This window comes from Macaca nemestrina, chromosome 15 (assembly GCF_043159975.1).
Source record: "Macaca nemestrina isolate mMacNem1 chromosome 15, mMacNem.hap1, whole genome shotgun sequence".
NCBI classification, from domain to species: domain Eukaryota; kingdom Metazoa; phylum Chordata; class Mammalia; order Primates; family Cercopithecidae; genus Macaca; species Macaca nemestrina.
Window position 1 is genome coordinate 83,279,275 of NC_092139.1, and position 21,747 is coordinate 83,301,021.

Consider the following 21,747-nt stretch of genomic DNA (forward strand, 5'->3'; position numbering starts at 1 on the left):
AAACTTGAACTGCATTGTGTAAATTACTTTAAAATGGATCTTAATAATGTTTTAAGCAATGCTTAGTTTAAAGCAATGCTTAGTTTAAAATTGGATTAAAGGCCAGGGGCAGTGGCTCACACCTCTAATCCCAGCACTTTAGGAGGCCAAGGTGGGCAGGTGGCTTGAGATCAGGAGTTTGAGACCAGCCTGGGCAACATAATGAAACCCCATCTCTACTAAAAGTATAAAAAACTGGCTGTGGCCAGGTGCAGGGGCTCACACTTGTAATCCCAGCACTTTGGGAGGCTGAGGTGGGCAGATCACCTGAGGTCGGGAGTTTGAGACCAGCCTAATATGGTGAAACCCCGTCTATACTAAAAACAAAAATTAGCCAGCCTGTGGTGGCACATGCCTGTAGTCCCAGCTACTCAGGAAACTGAAGCAAGAGAATCTCCTGAATTCAAGAGGCAGAGGTTGCAGTGAGCCGAAATCACGCCACAGAACTCTAGCCTGGGCCACAGAGGGAAACCCTGTCTCAAAAAAAAAAAAACAAGAAAGAAGAAAAAAAAGAGTAACTGGGGTTGTGGCATGCACCTGTGGTACAAGATACTCAGGGGTCGGCCGGGCACAGTGGCTCAGGCCTGTAATCCCAGCACTTTGGGAGGTTGAGGCAGGTGGATCACAAGGTCAGGAGATTGAGACCATCCTGGCTAACAGGGTGAAACCCCGTCTCTACTAAAAATACAAAAAAAAAAAAAAAAAATAGCTGGACATGGTGGTGGGTGCCTGTAGTCCCAGCTACTCAGGAGGCTGAGGCAGGAGAATGGCGGGAACCTGGGAGGTGGAGCTCGCAGTGAGCCGAGATCGTGCCACTGCACTCCAGCCTGGGCAACAGAGCAAGACTCTGTCTCAAAAAAAAAAGAAAAAAGAAAGAGACTCAGGAGTTTGAGGTGGGAGGATCACTTAAGCCTGGGAGGTGGAGGTCGCAGTGAGCTGAGATCGCACCACTGTACTCCAGCCTGGGCGACAGAAGTAGACTCTGTCTCAAAAAAATTATATTAAAATTTACTTAATGAACTCCACGAATGAGAAGGCCTGGAAGCATATGCTCATGTTCCTTTCAGGTTCAGGGCTTTTTGCCCTTTAGCCACAGAATACCTATTTGTTTTCTTAGACGGTTTATTTTGGAACCCAAATATATTTATTGTTGTAGCCAGTTGCCACTTGAGTTAACGAAACCCCTAACTAAGGATTACCGTTCCACATATGGATGCAATGATACATTGCCTGGGATTTGCTCTCTAATGGTTTGGGTGTAGGCAGAGGTGAAGCAGGCTCAGCTGAGTTGCTCACTGTCAAAGCTGGGTGCCAGGCACACGGGGTTCATTACCCTCTCTTCTGTGTGCATTTGAAATCGTGCATTTAAAAAGTGAATCAGTGTTTTGCAGATATCAGAAGTACTTGTTTTCACAAATCAGTCTCCTTTCTTGAAATCTAATCTCAAGTATCAAATTAAATTAAAATTTGAACTTGCTTTATTACTAACGGACCATTTCAGCTGAGCCCTGAAGTGTATTTCGGAAACTTTAATTTGTGATAAGATTTGATGAAGGATGGAAAAATACAAAGGTCTTTCAAGGTCTTGTTCTCTTAGAGGTCCTTTGGGTGAAGATCTAATTGGTGAGGCTGTGCTTCCTTTGTGTTAATGAAAAGCGCATCTTCCTTTTGCATCTGGAAGCTCAGCTCAAGGACCCTGTTGCTGAGGCCTCAAAGCAATGCAAAGTTCATGAGCACAGTGCAGACTGAGCAAGAAGGAAGTGAGGCCCTCGAAGTGGGTCTGGGTTAGGGTTTTTACTCCTTTTTTTTTTTTTTTTTTTTTTTTTGAGATGGAGTCTCACTCTGTCACCCAGGCTGGAGTGCAGTGGTGCAATCTCGACTCACTGCAAGCTCCACCTCCTGTGTTCACGTCATTCTCCTGCCTCAGCCTCCCAAGTAGCTGGGACTATAGGCACCCACCACGCCCAGCTAATTTTTTGTATTTTTAGTAGAGACAGTGTTTCACCATGTTAGCCAGGATGGTTTCGATCTCCTGACCTTATGATCCTTCCGCCTTGGCCTCCCAAAGTGCTGGGATTACAGGCGTGAGCCTCCGGGCCAGGGTCTTTACTCTTAACTGAGAGTTACGGTTAAGAGTAAAGAGAGTAAGACAACGCCCGGCCAGGGTCTTTACTCTTAACTGAGACAGAAAGCTCATCCTTGCTGATGCCATCACGTGGGCATCACCTTGTGTAATGTGCTGGTCCCAGCGGGGCATTATCCAAGGCAGTTCCAGACAAGACAGGGATGTGGAGAGGTGGGGCAGGCCCCTGCCTTCTTGACTGCTTTCATGTTTGAAAGTCAAGGGGATTAATCCATTCTCCCCCAGCTATGAAGATTTACCTTAGCCGGGCATGATGGTACACACCTGTAATCCCACCTACTCAGGAGGCTGAGGCAGGAGAATTGCTGCAACCCGGGAGGTGGAGGTTTCAGTGAGCCAAAGTCGCAACATTGCACTCCAGCCTGGGTGACAGAGTGAGACTCCATCTCAAAAAAAAAAAAAAAAAGGAATTACCTAATTACCTGACGCCAGGTGTGGTGGCTCATGGCTGTAATCCCAGCACTTTGGGAGGCTGAGACAAGTGGATCACCTAAGGTCAGGAGGTCAAGACCAGCCTGACCAACATGGTGAAACTCCATCTCTACTAAAAGTATCAAAAATTAGCTGGGCATGGTGGCGGGCACCTGTAATCTCAGCTACTCGGGAGGCTGAGGCAGGAAAATTGCTTGAACCTGGAAGGCAGAGGTTGCAGTAAGCCGAGATTCCACCATTGCACTCCCACCTGGGTGACAGGGTGAGATTCTGTCTCAAAAAACAAACAAACAAAAAAGAATTACCTGAGACTGGATAATGTATAAAGAAAAGAGGCTTAATTGGCTCACAGTTCTGCAGGCTATCCAGGCTTCTGCTTCTCGGGAGGCCTCGGGAAACTTACAATCATGGTGGAAAGGGACACAGGCACATGTTAGGTGGCCAGAGCAGGAGAAGAGAGAGAGCAGGGAGATGCTACACACCTTCAAACAACCAGATCTCATGAGAACCCACTCACTGTCACAAACACAGCAAGGGGGAGATCTCCCATAATCCAGTCATCTCCTACAAGGTCCCTCCTCCCACACTGGGGATTACAATTTCACATGAGATTTGAAATTATATCACCAATTTTTTTTTTTTTCTACATAAAAATTTCAGGCAGTTCACAATAAGTCCTAGTAAACTAACATCTAATCAACTCCTATCCTGGTTCAGTCCAATCAATTCATATCCTTCTTCATACCCTGGTTTTCTAAATTCAGTGCAGTTCAGTTTTAGAAAAGCTCCTTAAAACCCATGACCTGCTGCTGACCAGAGAAAAGACAGGCTGGCCATCGTCAGGGCCAGTTGGTGGGACCAAAGGGTGCCATGGAGGCCAAGGAGGGACTGAGCACAGAAGGCCACAGTGGCTGAGCCTGGGCAAGAGCTCAGTGGGCAGGTCTCCTGGCAGCGTAGCTCGGCCTGGGTCAGTGGATGGGTCTCCTGGCAGTGTAGCGTGGCCTGGGTCGGTGGACCAGCCTCCTGGCAGTGTCGTGTGGCCTGGGTCGGTGGATGGGTCTCCTGGCAGCTTAGCGTGGCCTGGGTCAGTGGACCAGTCTCCTGGCAGTGCAGTGCAGCCTGGGTCTCCTCCTATGTGAGGCGGGTGTGATGGGTCTCCCCTCTCCCTCCTGCCTCAGTAATCTGTCAACTCTTCCTCTAGCATATGTACCTGAGATATCTGTTCCTCTCCATCGTCTTTGCTCCTGCCTGATCCAACCACCAGCAGCTCAGCTTGGCTGGACCTCAGCATGCTGGTACCTGCGCCTCCCTGCCCCTTTCTCAGCCCTTGAGTCTCCTCTCCACATGGCAATCAGGGTGAGCTTGGCAGGCTGAAGTCAGAACACATCACTTTCACAGCCAGGGCCCCCGTCACTCCACAGCTCTCCAGCAGCCTGGAAGCACCTCTCCCGCACCTTCCCCACCACCACCCCAGACACGCTGGCCTCTCTCTGTGCCATGAGCACCTGCAGTGCATTCCCACCTCACCCCCTCACCCAGGCCTTGTTCTTTGCCCCTGGCCTGATACTCACTTAATAGGTCACCACCTCCTAGATGCTGTCCATAACCACCAGGCATGCTCTCCATTCCTTATGACCCAGCCTGTGCTTGTGTCTCATCTGCTCCTTTACTGGTTGGCTGTCAGTACCCCCACCCATGAGAGCAGACGCCCCAATGTCACCTCAGTCACCAGAAGAGGGCTGGGCACAGAGTCAGCCCTCAAAAGAATGTTGCATGGATGAATGAACAGAGGGGGGGCAAAGCTTCTGGGGTCCCAGGAAGATCTGGACACATCTCCCTGCAAGGCAGCCCCTAGAGTTTGGATCACATTTTGCAGGTCAGCAACATCATTCGGGGTAGTCCGGCATGCAAATGGTCCTTGGGAAGGTGTCAGCACTTGCCGGGATGAAAGGACAGTGTGAGCCTCGAAGACACACACATTCATCACTTTATGTGAACCTTCCTCTGCAGGTGAAGCAAGGAGGCCAGGGACCAGGTGCCCCTTTAGAGCATCCGCAAGAGATTTCCAAAATAAAATGCAAGCTTGAGATGAACATCTTATTTTGTGAAGAGGAATTGGTCAGACATGAGGCCTCCCGTGTGCTAGCAGTGAAAAACCTGAAGGAGGTGCATGATTCAGAAAGTCGGCAGCTGGTTGTGAAGAGAGAAATCTTGATGTTAAAAGATAAATTAGAAACGTCAAAACGAGAGCAGTAGGTTTTCATGTGCTCCTCAGTGCAGAAAATAATAGCTTATGCCCACGCCATAGATATGAATATTAGTGAAGTTATGAGCCCCTAAAACTGTTTATCTCATTCACCTTCGCAGGCATAGTAAGATGGAGGAGGCAGTAGATACAAGAAAAGATAAATATGCACAAGAAAGAGCAGAGCTGTTGGAAAACAAGAAACTGATGCTGAAAATGAGAAAGTAATTAAGGCCAGGCACGGTGGCTCATGCCTGTAATCCCAGCACTTTGGGAGGCTGAGGAGGGTGGATCACTTGAGGTCAGGAATTTGAGACCAGCTTGACCAATATGGAAAAACTGTCTCTACAAAAAAAATAGCTGGGTGTGGTGGCACAGGCCTATAATCCCAGCTACTCAGGAGACTAAGGCAGGAGAATTGCTTGAACCCAGGAGGCAGAGGTTGCCGTAAGCCAAGATCGTGCCACTGCACCCAGCCTGGGTGACAGAGACTCAAAAAAAAAAAAAAAAAGTAATTAAAAATATCTCGCTGGGCGCAGTGGCTCATGCCTGTAATCCCAGCACTTTGGGAGGCCGAGGTGGGCGAATCACCTCAGGTCAGGAGTTCAAGACCAGCCTGGCCAACATGGTGAAACCCCATATCTACCAAAAATATAAAACTTAGCCAGGTGTGGTGGCGGGTGCCTGTAATCCCAGCTACTCAGGAGGCTGAGGCAGGAGAATCGCTTGAACCCGGGAGGCAGAGGTTGCAGTGAGCCAAGATCACGCCACTACCCTCCAACCTGGGTGAAAAAAGCAAAATTCCATCTAAAAAAAAAATTTTTTATTTACAATTTCCCAGCTAATTTTTTGTATTTTTAATAGAGTTGGGGTTTCACCATGTTAGTCAGGATGGTCTCGATCTCCTGACCTCACGATCCGCCCGCCTTGGCCTCCCAAAGTGCTGGGATTACAGGCATGAGCCACCGCACCTGGGCAATTTTTTCATTCTTGAATCTTTTTTTTTTTTTTTTTTTTTTTTTTTTTTGAGACGGAGTCTCGCTCTGTCGCCCAGGCTGGAGTGCAGTGGCGCCATCTTGGCTCACTGCAAGCTCCGCCTCCTGGGTTCACGCCATTCTCCTGCCTCAGCCTCCCGAGTAGCTGGGACTACAGGCGCCCGCCCCTGCGCCCGGCTAATTTTTTCTATTTTTAGTAGAGACGGGGTTTCACCATGGTCTCGATCTCCTGACCTTGTGATCCGCCCACCTCGGCCTCCCAAAGTGCTGGGATTACAGGCGTGAGCCACCACGCCCGGCCTCATTCTTGAATCTTGGAAGTTTAGTTTCTTTTTGAAATTCAGTCACGTACTGCATAAGAATGTTTCAGTCAAGGACAGACTGCATATACAGCAGGGGTCCCACACAATTATAATACAGTTTATTTATTTATCTATTCATTCATTTATTGAGATGGAGTCTTGCTCTGTTGCCCAGGCTGGCATGCAACGGCACGATCTCGGCTCACTGTAACCTCCACCTCCCGGGTTCAAGCAATTCTCCTGCCTCAGCCTCCCAAGTAGCTGGGATTACGGGTGTGTGCCAACACACCTGGCTAGTTTTTCGTATTTTTAGTAGAGTTGGGGTTTCACCGTGTTAGCCAGAATGGTCTTGATCTTCTGACCTCGTGATACGCCCGCCTTGGTCTCCCAAAGTGCTAGGATTACAGATGTGAGCCACCACGCCCAGCCGATACAGTATTATTGCTGTACTTTTTCTATGTTTAGACCCCAAAGTTCTCACCACTGTGTTACAGCTGCCTGTGGTATGCAGCACAATACCATGTTGCACAAGCTTGTAGCCCTGAAGCAATAGACTGTACCTTATAGCCCGGGTTTGCAGCCGGCTGTGCTGTCCAGGCTTGTGTAAGTATACTCGAGGGTGCTAGCACAAGGACACATTTTTCAGAGTGTATTCTGATTATTACATTATGCATGACTGTATTTTAATTCTTTTTTGAGACAAAGTCTCACTCTGTCTCCCAGGCTGGAGTGTAGTGGCACGATCTCGGCTCATGGTAACCTTGGCCTCCCGGGTTCAAATGATTCTCCTGACTCAACCTCCTGAGTACCTGGAATTACAGGCACCTGCCCCCATGCCCAGCTAATTTTGATATTTTTAGTAGAGACGGGGTTTCACCATGTTGGCCAGGCTGGTCTCAAACTCCTGACCTCAGGTGATCCACCAGCCTCAGCCACCCGAAGTGCCGGGATTACAGGCATGAGCCACCATGCCCGTGGTAAACAGCATCTTTTAACTGAATAAAAACACCCTATTTAATAGCCGGGTGTGGTGGCTCCTGCCTGTAATCCCAGCTACTCAGGAGATTGAGGCATGAGAAGCACCTGAACCTGGGAGGCAGAGGTTGCAGTGAGCTGAGATCGTGCCACTGCACTCCAGCCTGGGTGACAAGAGCAAAACTCTGTCTCAAAACAAAAACAAAAACAAAAAACAAACACACAAGGAAAACAACCTAGTTTTTAAGATCTTTTTAGATCAAATATGTTACTTCATTTCAAAATTAAAATACAGGGCCAGGCATGGTGGCTCATGCCTGTAATCCCAGCACTTTGGGAAGTCAAGGCAGATGGATGACCTGAGGTCAGGAGTTTGAGCCCAGCCTGGCCAACATGGCGAAACCCTGTCTCTACTAAAAATACAAAACATTAGCCGGGTGTGGTGGCAGGCACCTGTAATCCCAGCTACTTGAGAGGCTGAGGCATGAGAATCCCTTGAACCTGGGAGGCGCAGTTTGCAGTGAGCCGAGATCACACTACTGCACTCTAGCCTGGGTGACAGAGTAAGACTCTGTCTCAAAAAAACAAAAACGAAAACAAATAAAGGTACTAATTACCTGAAATTACCAGGTCTATTAGTTTTATTTTATTATTATTATTATTATTATTATTATTATTATTATTATTATTTGAGACGGAGTTTCACTCTTGTTGCCCTGGCTGGAGTACAGTGGCGTGATCTCGGCTCACTGCAACCTCTGCCTCCTGGATTCAAGTGATTCTCCTGGCTCAGCCTCCTGAGTAGCTGGGATTATAGGTACCTGCCACCACTCCTGGCTAATTTTTGTATTTTTAGTAGAGATGGGGTTTTACCATGTTGGCCAGCTTGGTCTTGAACTCCTGACGTCAGGTGATCCACCCACCTTGGCCTCCCAAAGTGCTGGGATTACAGGCGTGAGCCACCGTGCCCAGCCTTTATTTTTTTGAGGCTGAGTCTCGCTCCGTCACCCAGGCTGGAGTGCAGTGGTGGGATCTCGGCTCACTGCAACCTCTGCGTCCTGGGTTCACAGAGATTCTTATGCCTCAGCCACCCAAGTAGCTGGAATTACAGGCATGTGCCACCATGCCTGGCTAATTTTTGTATTTTTGGTGGAGATGCATGTTGGCCAGGCTAGTCTCGAACTCCTGACCTCAGGTGATCCACCCACCTCAGCCTCCCAAAATGCTGGGATTACAGGCATCAGCTATCATGCCCAGCCAAGGTCTATCAGTTTTAGATTTAGATTTGAATTGAAATGTGACTTAAATTAGATACAATTAAAAAAATCTATATCATGAACCTAAGTTCATGTTTGGAAACATGTTCTAAACTAGTTTGGAAAAATTTCATGACAAAACTCAAAATCTTCAAAAGAACTTCCAGTGTTAATAATACTAGCATACTGCAGGATGCCACATGAGGAAGCTGTGGGGTGAAATTGTCTCACCTCAGCTTTGTTCCGTTGTGGATAAACTCACATGCCAGAGGGTGTGTGGTCAGGGCTGTGCATTGCAGGTGAAGCCAGGTGACCACTTGCCGTTGGTGATCACTGCGACTTGTCGGACTCCACCTCTCCATGCGGTCACCACTCCAGCCTTGGATGCCAAGGGCAGGGGTGCTCTGGCCAGAGGCCAGCTGGGAGTGGAGTGGGGGTCTGTGTAGAGACACAAGGGGTGATAGGATCCAGGAGTAAGAACCATGGGAACCTCAGGCCAGGCAGAGTGCACTTTTTGAGTAAAGAACTTGTAAGGAGAGTCTGAATCCTGTGGAATATGTCTTCATCCCCCTATATCTTTCCTTGTTATCACAGACCAGCTCAGCCAATGAGCAAGAAACACAAGCATTGAAGCCAGAAGCATCCCCACCAATTCCTGTGGTTGCAACAGAGAACCGCAGGAAGTAAGACAGCACTGTTCTGCTGATGCTCTCACCTGAGGTCTGCCCTCACGTCCAGGTGACACAGCTGCCCTTGGTGACCAGAAGCCATTCACCTGGTCCGTGTGTAACAGCTTACAGTGAGGACCTCTGTCCAGGCATGCAAGCCCACCTCCTTTTGAGAATTACTGTCAGTCCCTCAGCTAGGTGAGGGAGGCCTCTGCAGATGTCTCAGCATTTCAGCAATTTAAAAATGCAAAACTCTTCATGATGAATGAACTCTAGATATAAGTGAATCCCATGAGGAGTCTGACGTCTCAGAGCAGTGCTGAGATGGGCCAATGCTCACCCGTCCTGCTTGTCTCCCTGGACATGGTTCGACCCCTGCAGAGGTCGCCTGCTGTGCTGTTGTCTGTTACGCAAGCCCTGACTTTGACGGAACCAAAGGTCGGGGCCTTGATTTCACCTGAGATGCCTTCTTAGTTTTAGAAAATAACTTTCGTGTAAGTAAAATGGACTTATTCATTTTTACGTACACACACTAAAGACCCTCATGTTCTGTTGTGAATTTGTTGAGAATGATGTGCAATTCAGGAAGGTGTCAGAACCCTGCCTTTTCTTAATTATATCAATGTGACACAAATGCATTTTATTTATTTATTTATTTATTTTTGAGACGGAGTCTCACTCTGTCGCCCAGGCTGGAGTGCAGTGGCATGATCTCGGCTCACTGCAAGCTCTGCCTCCGGGGTTCAAGTGACTCTCCTGCCTCAATCTCCTGAATAGCTGGGATTACAGGTGTGTGGCACCATGCCTGGCTTATTTTATTTTATTTTATTTTTGTAGAGACAGGTTTTTGCCATGTTGACCAGGCTGGTCTCCAACTCCTGACCTCAAGTGATCTGCCCACCTTGGCCTCCCAAAGTGTTGGGATTATAGGCATGAGACACTATGCCCGGCCAACTAATGCATTTTATTTGGTAGTGTTCAGTGTTCAATTTCCCCATTCCCCTTTTCTCATTTCCAAAACCATATTCTCTTCTCCAGTGGCAACCACTGTATTGTATGTATCAGCTTCCTTCTCCAAATTTATTTCTATCTATCTCTTTGGACTTAGACAACCTTATAGAACCATGTGGCTTGTGGGTGAGAATTATTTTCCCAGCATTAATGCCGCTATCCTGAATGTGCAGTTCTGAACCTTGTCCTTTTCACAGATGCATCTTGGAGAGCCGTGCACGGTGGTACACACAGGGCTCCTGATCCTTTGTACCATCCTTGGCTTCTCCTGGAGTATCCGCCTTTTCTCTTTGTATAAACATCAACACAGATCATAAAATCTCCAGTTGTGGCAACACCCTAAGTTTCAAGCTTAGTGAGCATTTAGTCCTAGATACTAGGATGCATTTTGCTTTTTGTTAATGCAGACATGGCCTCTGTTTATGGCTTCAACCACAGGCTGCCATGCCAGCTAGGGATGAGATTAGCAAGATTTTGATGCAGCCGACATTGTCTTCTCCACATAACTATTACAACAGTCTTCAGAGCCATCTCCTGTGCACAATGGCAGCTCTTAAGGAAAAACTCATTGCACCAGTTGTGAAAGAGGCAACTGTCCCAGACAACAAGTGTTGGACAAATGGGTGTGGTGTGTGCTATCAGCATCTGGGAAAGTCTTTGGTTGGTGAACTTGCTGTTGTGGATTTTTTGGAATATAAACTGAAAGGAGACATGATGGATCGATCTGCAGATGGGAGCATATTTCCTCAGACACCTAAAATTATGGCAGATAAAGATTATTCTATTCTATGACTGCCAATTATAAGATTGTAGCGGTAACTGCAGGAAGTTCATCAGCAAGCGGGGGAGAGTCGTCTCAATCTGGTGCAGAGAAATGTTAATGCCTTCAAATCTGTTGTTTCTCAGAACATCAAGTACAGTTCTAATTGCATCATAATTGTGGTTTCTAACCCAGTGGTCATTCTTACATATGTTACCTAGAAACTAAGTGGATTACCCAAGCACCTTGTGATTGGAAGTGGGTATAATTTGGATTCTGCTAGATTTTGCTACCTTGTGGCTGAAAAACTTGGCATTCATCTCAGTAGCTGCCATGTATGGATTTTTGGGAGAACATGGTAATTCAAGCGTTGTTGTTCGGAGTAGTGTGTGTGAACATGGCAGGTGTTTCTCTCCAGAAATTGAATCCAGAAATGGGAACCAACAATGATCATGAAACTTGGAAGGAAATTGCATAAGACGGTGGTTGAAAGTGCCTATGAGGTCAACAAGCCAAAAGGATATACCAACTGGGCTACTAGATTAAGTGTAGCTGATCTCGTTGAATCTATGTTGAAAAATCTATCCAGGATTCATCCAGAACGAACAATGATGAAGGGGATGAAGGGCATTGAGAATGAAGTCTTCCAGAGCCTTCCATGTATCCTCAATACTCGGGAATTAACCAGCATTATCAATCAGAAGCCAAAAGATGATGAGTTTGCTCAGCTCAAGAAAAGTGCAGATACCCTGTGGGACATCCAAAAGGACCTAAAAGATCTGTGATTACTGAGCTGTGTAGGCTGAAGAAATTTTAAAACTACAATGAGATTAACCCTGAGCCTTTAGTTTTCATCCATGTACACGGATCACAATTTTCTTTTGTTCTCTTCAATATGTGAATTTGGGCTCACAGAATCAAAGCCCATGCTTGGTTTTATGCAAGGACTCATAATTAAATTAACTATTATAGTATGCTTCTAAAAAAAGAAGAAGAAAGAATTTGTGTGAGACTAATTAAGGGTTTTGCTTTTGAACTTAGACTCTAGTAGACTTAGGGGCCAAGTTGAGAGCTTGTTTATGTAATTAACATATTTGATGCCCAGCAGCAGCTCTGCAAAGTGCTCTTGTGTTACTCACAGTCACGATGGCCCAGCCCCTTTCCCGACCTATTCCCACCACTGCTCTCTGGAGTTTGTGTTAATCACTCCCTTAATTCTTGCAAATGGCTTGACCCCTATGTGTGTTTTCCTGAGAACCGTATTGTTTTTTGCTACATCTGAGCTTTATAAACAGGTGACCCTGCATAATCTGCTCCATACTCCTTCGTTCAGCTTAAGGTCTTTTTCCATTACCAATAGAATCATAATGTGTCCATTCTCCTGAGGAAGGACAGTGGACCTTTCCAGGGTTTTGCTATCATGAACTGTTTTCCTGTAGATGTTTCTTGCATGACTCTTGGTCACATGCACAAGGGCTGCTCTAGGTGCAGCCCAATCCAAAATGTGGCCGCAGTTCAGTCCCCAAGAGTCAGTTGGTGCTGGTCCTGCAGGAGGCCAGGAGCTCGAGCCAGAAAGAGCATCAGCTCTGGCACCACGGTGTTCCAGCCCAGAAGACCTCTTTATTGGTACCAGTGCTCCCCCACCAAAGGAAGCTTTTGTTTGTTTATTCTCTGGCTGCAGCTCCATCAACTGCATAGGTGGTTTTCACCAGTTTTTTTTTTTTTTTTTCTTTAAATATAGAGTCTCGCTCTGTCACCCAGGCTGGAGTACAATGGCACGATGTTGGCTCGCTGCAACCCCCACCTGCCAGGTTCAAGCAATTTTTGTTGTGCCTAAGCCTCCTGAGTAGCTGGGATTACAGGCACGTGCCACCACCTCCTGCTCATTTTTGTATTTTTAGTAGAGACAGGGTTTCACCATGTTGGCCAGGCTGGTCTCAAACTCCTGTCCTCAAATGATCTGTCCGCCTTGGCCTCCTAATGCCCTAGGATTACAGGCATGAGCCCAGGTTGGCAGGTTTATTTTTATAAATGTCAAGGTTTTTGGAATTGTGAATCTCTGCTGTACTGGGAGCTCCAGTGTGCTGCTGTGGCTGACCCAATTCACCTATTGAGAATTATTACAAATTGCATAGTCCATGGCTCTTCTATAAAATCAGAGAGCAAAATAATTGTAGAAAATCTTCCATTGCCAAATCATCTAGTAGGCTGGGCGCAGTGGCTCATGCTTGTAATCCCAGCACTTTGGGAAGCTGAGGAGGGCAGATCACTTGAGGTCAGGAGTTCGAGACCAGCCAGGTCAACATGGTGAAACCCCCCTCTCTACTGAAAATACAAAAATTAGTCAGGCATGGTGGTGTGCACCTGTAATCCCAGCTACTTAGGAGGCTGAGGCAGGAGAATTGCTTGAACCCAGGAGGCAGAGGTTGCAGTGAGCCAAGATCACGCCACCACACTCCAACCTGGGCAACAGAGCGAGACTCTGTCTCAAAAAAAAAAAAAAAAAAAGTCATCTAGAGATACTCAGGATTATTTGTCTCTGCTTCTAGTCATGGTTATTAGTATTTTCTTAGATTCTGTCTTGCATTCTTGCCCTGTGCTTGGATTTGATATGATCATATTCCCTCAGTGCTTGCCCCATTTTACAGATGAGTAACCAGCCTGAGGTCACCCAGTGCTGCAAGACTGTCCTGGGGCTGGAGACCAGACTTGTGCTGGCTCGGGGCACACACTCCTAACTAGGGGTCAGTGGGCACAGTTGTTCCGAACAGCTGTGGTATTTTCCTTCATGTTCCGTGATAGCGTAAGCAGTTTCTTTTGTTAATTCAACTCATGAGCATTTCGATTGGCTGCCAAGACCTATGCATGTCACTGTGACCACTCACCTGTGATCAATGTGCAGGCTAGTTCCTGTGAGGAGGTTTGGAAGCTCACCCACGTAGGATGAGGCCCAGGCTTGCAGGGATAAAAAGGAAGTGAGCTTCTGCAGCAAAGCTTTCCTGTTACAAGGCCCCCCACCTTGCCCTGGAGGGAATTTTTTTTTTTTTTTTTTTTAATTTTATGGAGTCTCTCTCTGTTGCTCAGGCTGGAGTGCAATGGTGCGATCTCAGCTCACTGCAACTTCTACTTCCCAGGTTCAAGCAATTCTCCTGCCTCAGCCTCCCAAATAGCTAGGATTACCAGCACAGGCCACCACGCCCTGCTAATTTTTGGATTTTTAGTAGAGACAGGGTTTCACCATGTTGGCCATGCTGGTCTTGAACTCCTGGCCTCAAGTGATCTGCCCACCTTGGCCTCCCAAAGCACTGGGATTACAGGCATAAGCCACCATGCCCGGCTATCTGGGCTTTTCTTGGTGAGACCTGGTAATTATTAGATTGCCTCTTTAGCATGTATGTTTCACAGTGACTTCTCCTCTGTAATAAACAAGCTTTGAGGGTAGTGTTCTTTCTTTTTTCCAGTGTGTTCCTTTTCTTGCCACGTGTTCTCCTGCACAGACAGTGCCCCCTAGGTGTGCCCAGTCCCTCCTGAGCAGTCCAAGGGGCTTCATGGCCGGGACACGTAGCGGGGGCGTAGGAACAGCCTACAGAGGCCACACCAATGTGGGAAGGTGTGGGAATGTAGGCTCATCTTCCATTGGATCAGCCCTCAGTGACTGTGAGGTGCAATAACCAATAACCACGCCCCTGTGCTGTGGCATGCGACCCTGCGACCAGCCCTGGGAGGCCTCTCCTCCTGGGAACAGAGGGTGTCAGGGTGGTGCGGCTGCTGCTCTGAATGGTGTGGGACTCTGGAAGCCCCCAGGCAGAAGCTCGCTCACTGAAGTTTGGGGCTCCTGGGCTCCCTGCCTCCTGGGCTGAGCGTCTGGCTAGTGGGGAGAAGTCAAGGCTCCTGAGCTCAGTGGTGTCTGAAAGCCACTGTGCTGCGCCGCTGTCTACGTGCCTGTCCAGCTGTGCATGCTATGGTGCCCCGCATGGGGGGACCCGCCACTGGCTGAGCTGCCACCTTTCCCCTCCACCACCTACTGCCATGCATGGACCCCTCCCTGGCACTGCCCTGAGCCTTCCTGGGCAAACATATCTGTGTCCAGACAGCTCTGCCTCCAGCCTGGGCGGGGCACAGGGAGCGCTGTCCGGGGCAGCTAGAAGGAGTGTGAATGAGTATCATGAGGCCGGTGGCCTCCCTGGCCTGGTAGAATGTGGACAGTTTGTTTTCAGGTCCCAAAGCCCACCGTGGTGAAGAAGGGATGGCAGCAGGCATCCATGGTCATCTGACTGCAAGCTCTTTCTGCATGATCTGCCTGAAGGAAAACCCACCCAGCCTGGATCTCAGGTCTGTGTTCGAGGCAATGCAGATCTCAGGGCTCCTGGGGAGAGGTGGAAGCTGGAGGGGAGGCTTGGGTCAGGGTAAGGGGATGCTCAGGGGGGTCAATTTCCCCGAGTTATATGAGGAGTTGGGTTCTGTTTGCTACTCACTGAGACCTCATTGTCCCTGGTAGGACAAGGGCAGTGACAACACCTACTGAAGAGAGCCATGCAGGGAGAAGACTGTGGGCCATAACAGGCAGCCCAGCACCCGGCAGGGGCTGCTCTGGACCCCTCAGCTCTGAGTCAGGCAGCACAGCCTGGGCTGCTGCGGGAACAAGCAACTCAAATGGAAGCATTTCCATTTCCTCCCACAGTCCGCCAGGGGCAGGCCCCTGCTGGCACAGTCACATCCATGAGTGTGGGGCGAGCATCGGGCAGCAGGTGGTTTGGGGTCAGCAAGGGTTTGCTTCCTGTTCTGTACCCGGCACTGCAGTGAGTCAGGACTGAAAAGTGCATGTGCGAGTGTCAGCCACTTTTGAAAAATGAACTATCGGCTATTGGAGTGAACTGCGGCGTTCACAGGATGGGATACTATCCAGCACCCAGAGTGACACATTCAGACACGCAGCAGAGGTGCCATGCAGTGCGGGTGCCCTGATCCAGGTTACAGGAAGCATCACAGCAGCTAAGCCAGGCCCTTAGGCAGAAGACTCCCTAAACGGGGGCCGGGCTATCACTGGCGGCGCTGGTGACATCTCCAGTCACTTTGCCACAGTCCAGCTGTGCACACGGGGTTGGTGCTGTGGTGCACACACATGGTCATGCCTGTGTGATTTGCCTTCCCACAGTGGTGGCATGAAGTGCCAGCTGGGTCCTAACTCCAGCTACTCAGTGCTGGCATCTGATCCCCAGATCAGAGCCACCCTGAGAGGTGGAGGGCACAGCCTCCTCTTGCAGTAAAGGACACCAAACACCACTATGAGGCAGCCCACTCAGCAGGGCCCCAAGGCCTTCTATGTCCGCCAGCAGCCCGTCCCTGTCCCAGCCCAGGGGGCCTGGCCCTGAACAGCTTGGCACGAGGAGGGAGAAGAATTATAGGAGTGACTCCTATGTTGAAATAAGCACAGTTTTATCTCTGAGAAACTGCAAGATCTTCAGAAACTGGTGTGACCAGAAGCCTAGGAGACAAATGGACTAGGGACCTCGAGGCACGTTCCTGGGGTACTTACTGCCCTCACCAAGTTAGAAATAAAATTTGGAGAGAATACTTGGAGCAAAATATCTTCTCCCAGATGTCGGTGTCATCACCTTATGACATGAATTGATGATAAGCCATCTAGAGATCTGGGCACTTCGCTGAGTCAGGAAGGAAATGTAGCATGGTTTATTCGGGGTGGGCATTTCCTATTACGTGATGTGGACTTCATCCACATCCCATAATAATAACCCTGAGGGCTGTGGGCAGCTCTGAGCAGAACAAGGTGCAGCCATGGTGGAAAGCAGGCCATGATAGAAAGGAGGCTGCAGAGGATTTCATACCAGTCGGGGAAATTGCTCTACCCATGTCCGGGGAGCCAGGTGAGTCGAGAAACTTGGGGCAGGACTAGATAGATCCACCCTGGTGTGCCGGTCCTGTGTACACTTTAGTGCTCTAAGCACACTGTGGGTGGAGGAAGGTTAGGATGCTCATAACCCCCGTATCCCCTCCTCAATGCCAATGGCCACTCTCACTGTCTCACCACTCCAGTGATGAGATATTCAGCTTTCTCCCTCCACCATCCTAGAGGTCTTGACCTTTCCAGCACTTTTCTGAGCCTGTGCGCACTGATCTTGACTCTATTCACAGCACAGCAAGATCCAAAGCTGCTGCAGGATGATCCTTGGAAGTTTTTTTTTGCCTGATAATGACCCTGATCCTGCTTCTCATATCCTTGGTGTCGTCCTGGTTCAAGGTAAGGTGGCCAGACCTGTGGGAATGAGTGATGGGAAGACACCTGGCCCCTCCTAATCCTGCCATCCTCAGAGGAGGGCCTGTCAGTGATGAGTAGGAAGGGGTGGTTGGGCTGCTTTAGGACATAAGGATTTTAGGAAGAAACTGTTCTCCCCACCCTAACCAGGCGATATTAGAGGTAGGAAAATGACGCAGTAGCTTAAAGATCTAGAGTGTATTATTTTGTGCTCCCATCCCCCAACTCTTGCAGTTTATGTACAAGATACAGCAGGAACTGAAGCAACTGGATGCCCAGTGTGAGTGTGAATTGAAATGGTGGGCCTCCTCCCGGCCTCCCGCCCCTTCCCCTCTCCAGGTCTTGACCATTTTTCCTCCATAGGTCGCTTAGCTCTACAGGGTCTGGCAGGTGCTGAACGTATGTGAGATACTTTTTGGGGAGAAATGCTCTGGCAGATGGTAAGGGGAGCACAAGGTGGGGTTGAGTGGTGAGGCGTGAGAATTGGGAAAGGATGGGATGTTTGTCTTCACAGTATTGACACTAGTGGATTTGCTGCCTGTGAATCTATGAGGGTTATTTTAACCAAGCCCCCACTTGCAGTTGATGCTGACATCAAATTTGAGTCATTCTGCCTCACAATATTCTGCCTTGGTCGTGTCCACTCAGAACGTATGCCCGGGGAGTTCATGTGCTCCCCATGGCAATGTGTGAAGGATGCAGTTGGTGGGTCAGGTTGAATCATCCCGCTTTGTTGGAGGCTCAGTTTGGTGGCTGGTGCAGCTCCCAGCCCCAGAAGAACTGACCTGCCTTCCTCTGCAGCATCCTCCTGTGAGCCCTGCCCGACAGCCTGGGTGACGCTTGAGGGCTCCTGTTACAACTTTTCCAAAAACACACACACCTGATTCCAAGCCAAGGATCACTGTGCTGAGGAGGGAGCTCACCTGGCCATCACCAACAGCCAAGCAGAGCAAGTGGGAAGAGAGAAGGGGCATTTTAGGGAACTTTCAAGGCATTGCAAGCTCCTGTTCCTGATCCTTGTAGAAATGAGTGCAACTTCTTCATTCTACTCCTTGTAATTTATATCGACTTCAGGACATAGAGTGGTCACTATTCACTGGTGCCTGGCTTCTGAGCTAGAATGGCTTCTGAGCTGTCTAGAATGCCCTTTCTCCTTTAATCTGCGTGGATGATTCCTACTACTTCATGAACAGCTCAAACATCATCCATTAATATCCCTCCCTCGATCTCCTTAACTCTGGACTCTACTTACAGATATGGCACCATTACCCCACACCATGAGGAATCCCCCGGGCAGGGACTGAATTTTACTTGCTTTTGAGTCCACAGTGCCTGGTACCGGGCTGGACATACAGCAGGACTGCACCTTTGTCAGTGGAATGCATTTGATTGCCAGCACTATTGCTTCTGAGCGGAGCCCAAATTCCTCGCCCTGTCTTCCATGTCCTTGAATGATACTCCTCACTACCACTCATCCATAGCGTGCTCTTATTCCCTCACTGAACCGTCAGAAATATCTGGAAGGCAGCTGCCTTTGGTATCCCCATTTTACAGATGAAGAGCCTGAGGATCACAGGGGCCATGATTTACTGAGCACATATTCCATGGTCAGGTTGGAAATAAAATCGATCCAGAGCTTTCATCCAGTGTATGCAACCACTACACTGGACAATGCTCCCTGCCTGTGGGGACATCTAGGTCTGGTCTCATATGTCTTGACTCAACCTGCCTTCTTTTCATTTAGAATTTCTTGAGTCTAGCTAAGGATGCTACCTACCGAACTGGCCCTAGGAAAGGATACTCAAAAGGCATCTACAAGTAGTAAGATGGCTCAGCCCTCACCTTCATGTAAGTATCCCTGTGGGGACTCAGAGCCCCTCAGCCCCAATCAGATTCCTCTGGAGCTGGGGAGATGTCGTCCATTAGATGGTTTCTCCACTGTCTCTATTCTTTTTTCTTTTCTTTTGAGACGCAGTCTCACTCTGTCACTAGGCTGGAGCGCAGTGGTGTGATTTCGGCTTACTGCAACCTCGGTCTCCCAGGTTCAAGTGATTCTCCTGGCTCAGCCTCCTGAGTAGCTGGGACTACAGGTGTGTGCCACCACGCCCAGCTAATTTTTGTATTTTTAGTAGAGATAGGGTTTCACCATGTTGGCCAGGATGGTCTCGATCTCTTGACCTCACAATCCACCCACTTCAGCCTCCCAGAGTGGTGGGATTACAGGTGTGAACCACCAAGCCCAGCCTCCATTCTAATTTGCTATAAACCAAACTACTTATCTATGGTTCTGATGCTTAATTTTATTTGTTACTTGCAAGCATGTGTGTTTGTGTGTGTGTGGCACATGCTTGCAAACCATAGATTAAACAATATAAAACAAGAATTCATTTTTCAAGATCATCACAATACCTGTAACATGTTAAAGAGGAGAGCACACTTTATGGAGGAGGGTAGAGAATGGAGGACTTCCAGGCTTTTTAAGAGGTAGACCTCCTCTGGAGTTATCTAGAGCTCCTAGTGAGCACACTGGAAGAAAGTGCCTGGGGAATCCCCTCCTAACTTTTCAGCATGGCATTTAAAAGCCCTCCTAGACCAGCTATCACCTGTCTTTGAGCTTTCCTTGATTTCCATGTACCTTACAAGAATTTCACCCCGGCCTGCTGGACCTCTCCTGAGAACTCCTGGTAGTCTTCATGCCATTGCTTCTGCTTCAGCTCAAGGATCAAGGTTTCTGGGCTGAACAATTGCTGTAGATCTAGACTTACCCTTCTCAACCTATGTTCTACTCAAGCCCATGGTGCCATCTTTCTACAATGTGTCTTTGACATGGCTTAGAAAACACCCACACAGGCCAGTGCGGGGGCTCATGCCTGTAATCCCAGCACTTTGGGAGGCTGAGGCGGCCAGATCATGAGGTCAGGAGATCGAGATTATCCTGGTTAACTTGTGAAACCCCGTCTCTACTAAAAATACAAAAAAAATCAGCCAGGCTTGGTGGCGGGCACCTGCAGACCCAGCTACTCGGGAGGCTGAGGCAGGAGAATGGCATGAACCCGGGAGGCGGAGCTTGCAGTGAGCCGAGAGTGTGTCACGGCACTCCAGCGTGGGCGACAGAGCAAGACTCTGTCTCAAAAAACAAAACAAACAAAAAAAAACACCCAAAACACCCAAACACCCAACACACATGGACAAAGTCCAGACTTACTCATGGCACTGCTCAGCGCCCACACATTGGTGACCACTGATCTTGACATTCTCACCTCCTACCCTCCCATGTGCTGTCTGCCTCTTTACAGCAGGTAAGTGCCGAATGAGTCCTCTTTTAAGACATTGACTGGTATCTTATTCTGATGTTGCTCTTGCCATGCCATCTGCCTGTAACATTTTATATTTAGTCTGGTGAACTGCAAGTGACTTTTGTGGAAGATCCATCCTGTGTCCAGCAAGAATTAATGAGAATCTCCTACTGTCCCAGCCATACTCTATTGAGATTTTTGGGATTCTTTCTCCTTTAGAATCTTCTTTTGTTTATGCATGTGTTATGCACCGAACAGGTTGCAGCTTGAGGGGAGAGAGGGTACACACCTACATGTCTCTTACATACCTACACGTCTCCCGTACCCATCAGAATACTTGGTATGTGGCAGGTGTTCAACTTAAGAAAGAGGGCAGGGACGCGTTCCACAGATTTAGCACCTCTTCTATGCCAGATACCGAAGAGCCTCATGTCCTCAAATTTAGACCCGGGGATCCAGAGTTGTCAGGTCACTTATCTATATCAGCCTCATCTGTATCATGTACAATGCAAGAAGTTGCACGAGATGATTGCTATGAGACAGTAGCACTCAACAGGAGATGGTTTTCCTCTCAGGGATCCTTGGCACTGTCTGAAACTATTTTGGGTTGTCTCGATGGGGATGGAGATGCACTCGTGTCGTGTGGGTGGAGCCCAGGGATGCTGCTCACTACCCTTCAGTGCACAGGACAGCCCCTCACCACACAGGATGATATGGCTTCAAATGTCAATAGTTCACTGTGGTCAAAACTCTGCTATAAAACATAGCAAGTATTTTTTTATTTATTGGGATTTCTCAACAATCCAAGAGGCTGGACCTTCACTCTGGTGGGCAGATCTTCCTCTGGGATCTTGATGGTGAGGACCAGCTAGGCATGGCTTAGTGTGCCCTGTCCCTGCTTGTGATTTGGAGACTTAACTAATTCTAGTTCATGTTTTCACAGTAATTGGCAGCCTGAAAAATCTTGTACATATGAATGTGTCTACATGGGGAAGGCTAGTTCCTGGCTCACGGATCCAAGTGAGCACTATTGGAAGAAACGCTGGATCTGCGAGAAGCCACAGATTTGCTGAGCTTGCTTCTTTTCTCTGTCCCCAGGCTTGTAAAAGATTGTTCTGATATGTGACCTCATAGCAATTTACTAACTGCTCTGCAGAATAGGAAGTCTCTGAGCCCCATTCTCCCTGGTAGGACTTTCTCCTCTTTTGCCTCCACTCTAGTTCTGCGTGAGGAATGTGTAAAAGGACACCTTGAAGAAACAATAAGCAAAACGTAGTGTGTAAGACTGTCTCCAAAACAATCCAGGTTTCCTAGACAAAAAAAAAAATGGCATGAATAAAGGAGAATGTCT

The 21,747-nt window shown here is 48.3% G+C and overlaps 1 pseudogene; it reads left to right on the forward strand.

Annotated features, from left to right (window-relative positions):
* The first annotated feature begins 10,609 nt into the window (after positions 1 to 10,609).
* On the forward strand, positions 10,610 to 11,773 carry LOC105465822 (L-lactate dehydrogenase B chain pseudogene; annotated as a pseudogene).
* The last annotated feature ends 9,974 nt before the right edge of the window (positions 11,774 to 21,747 follow it).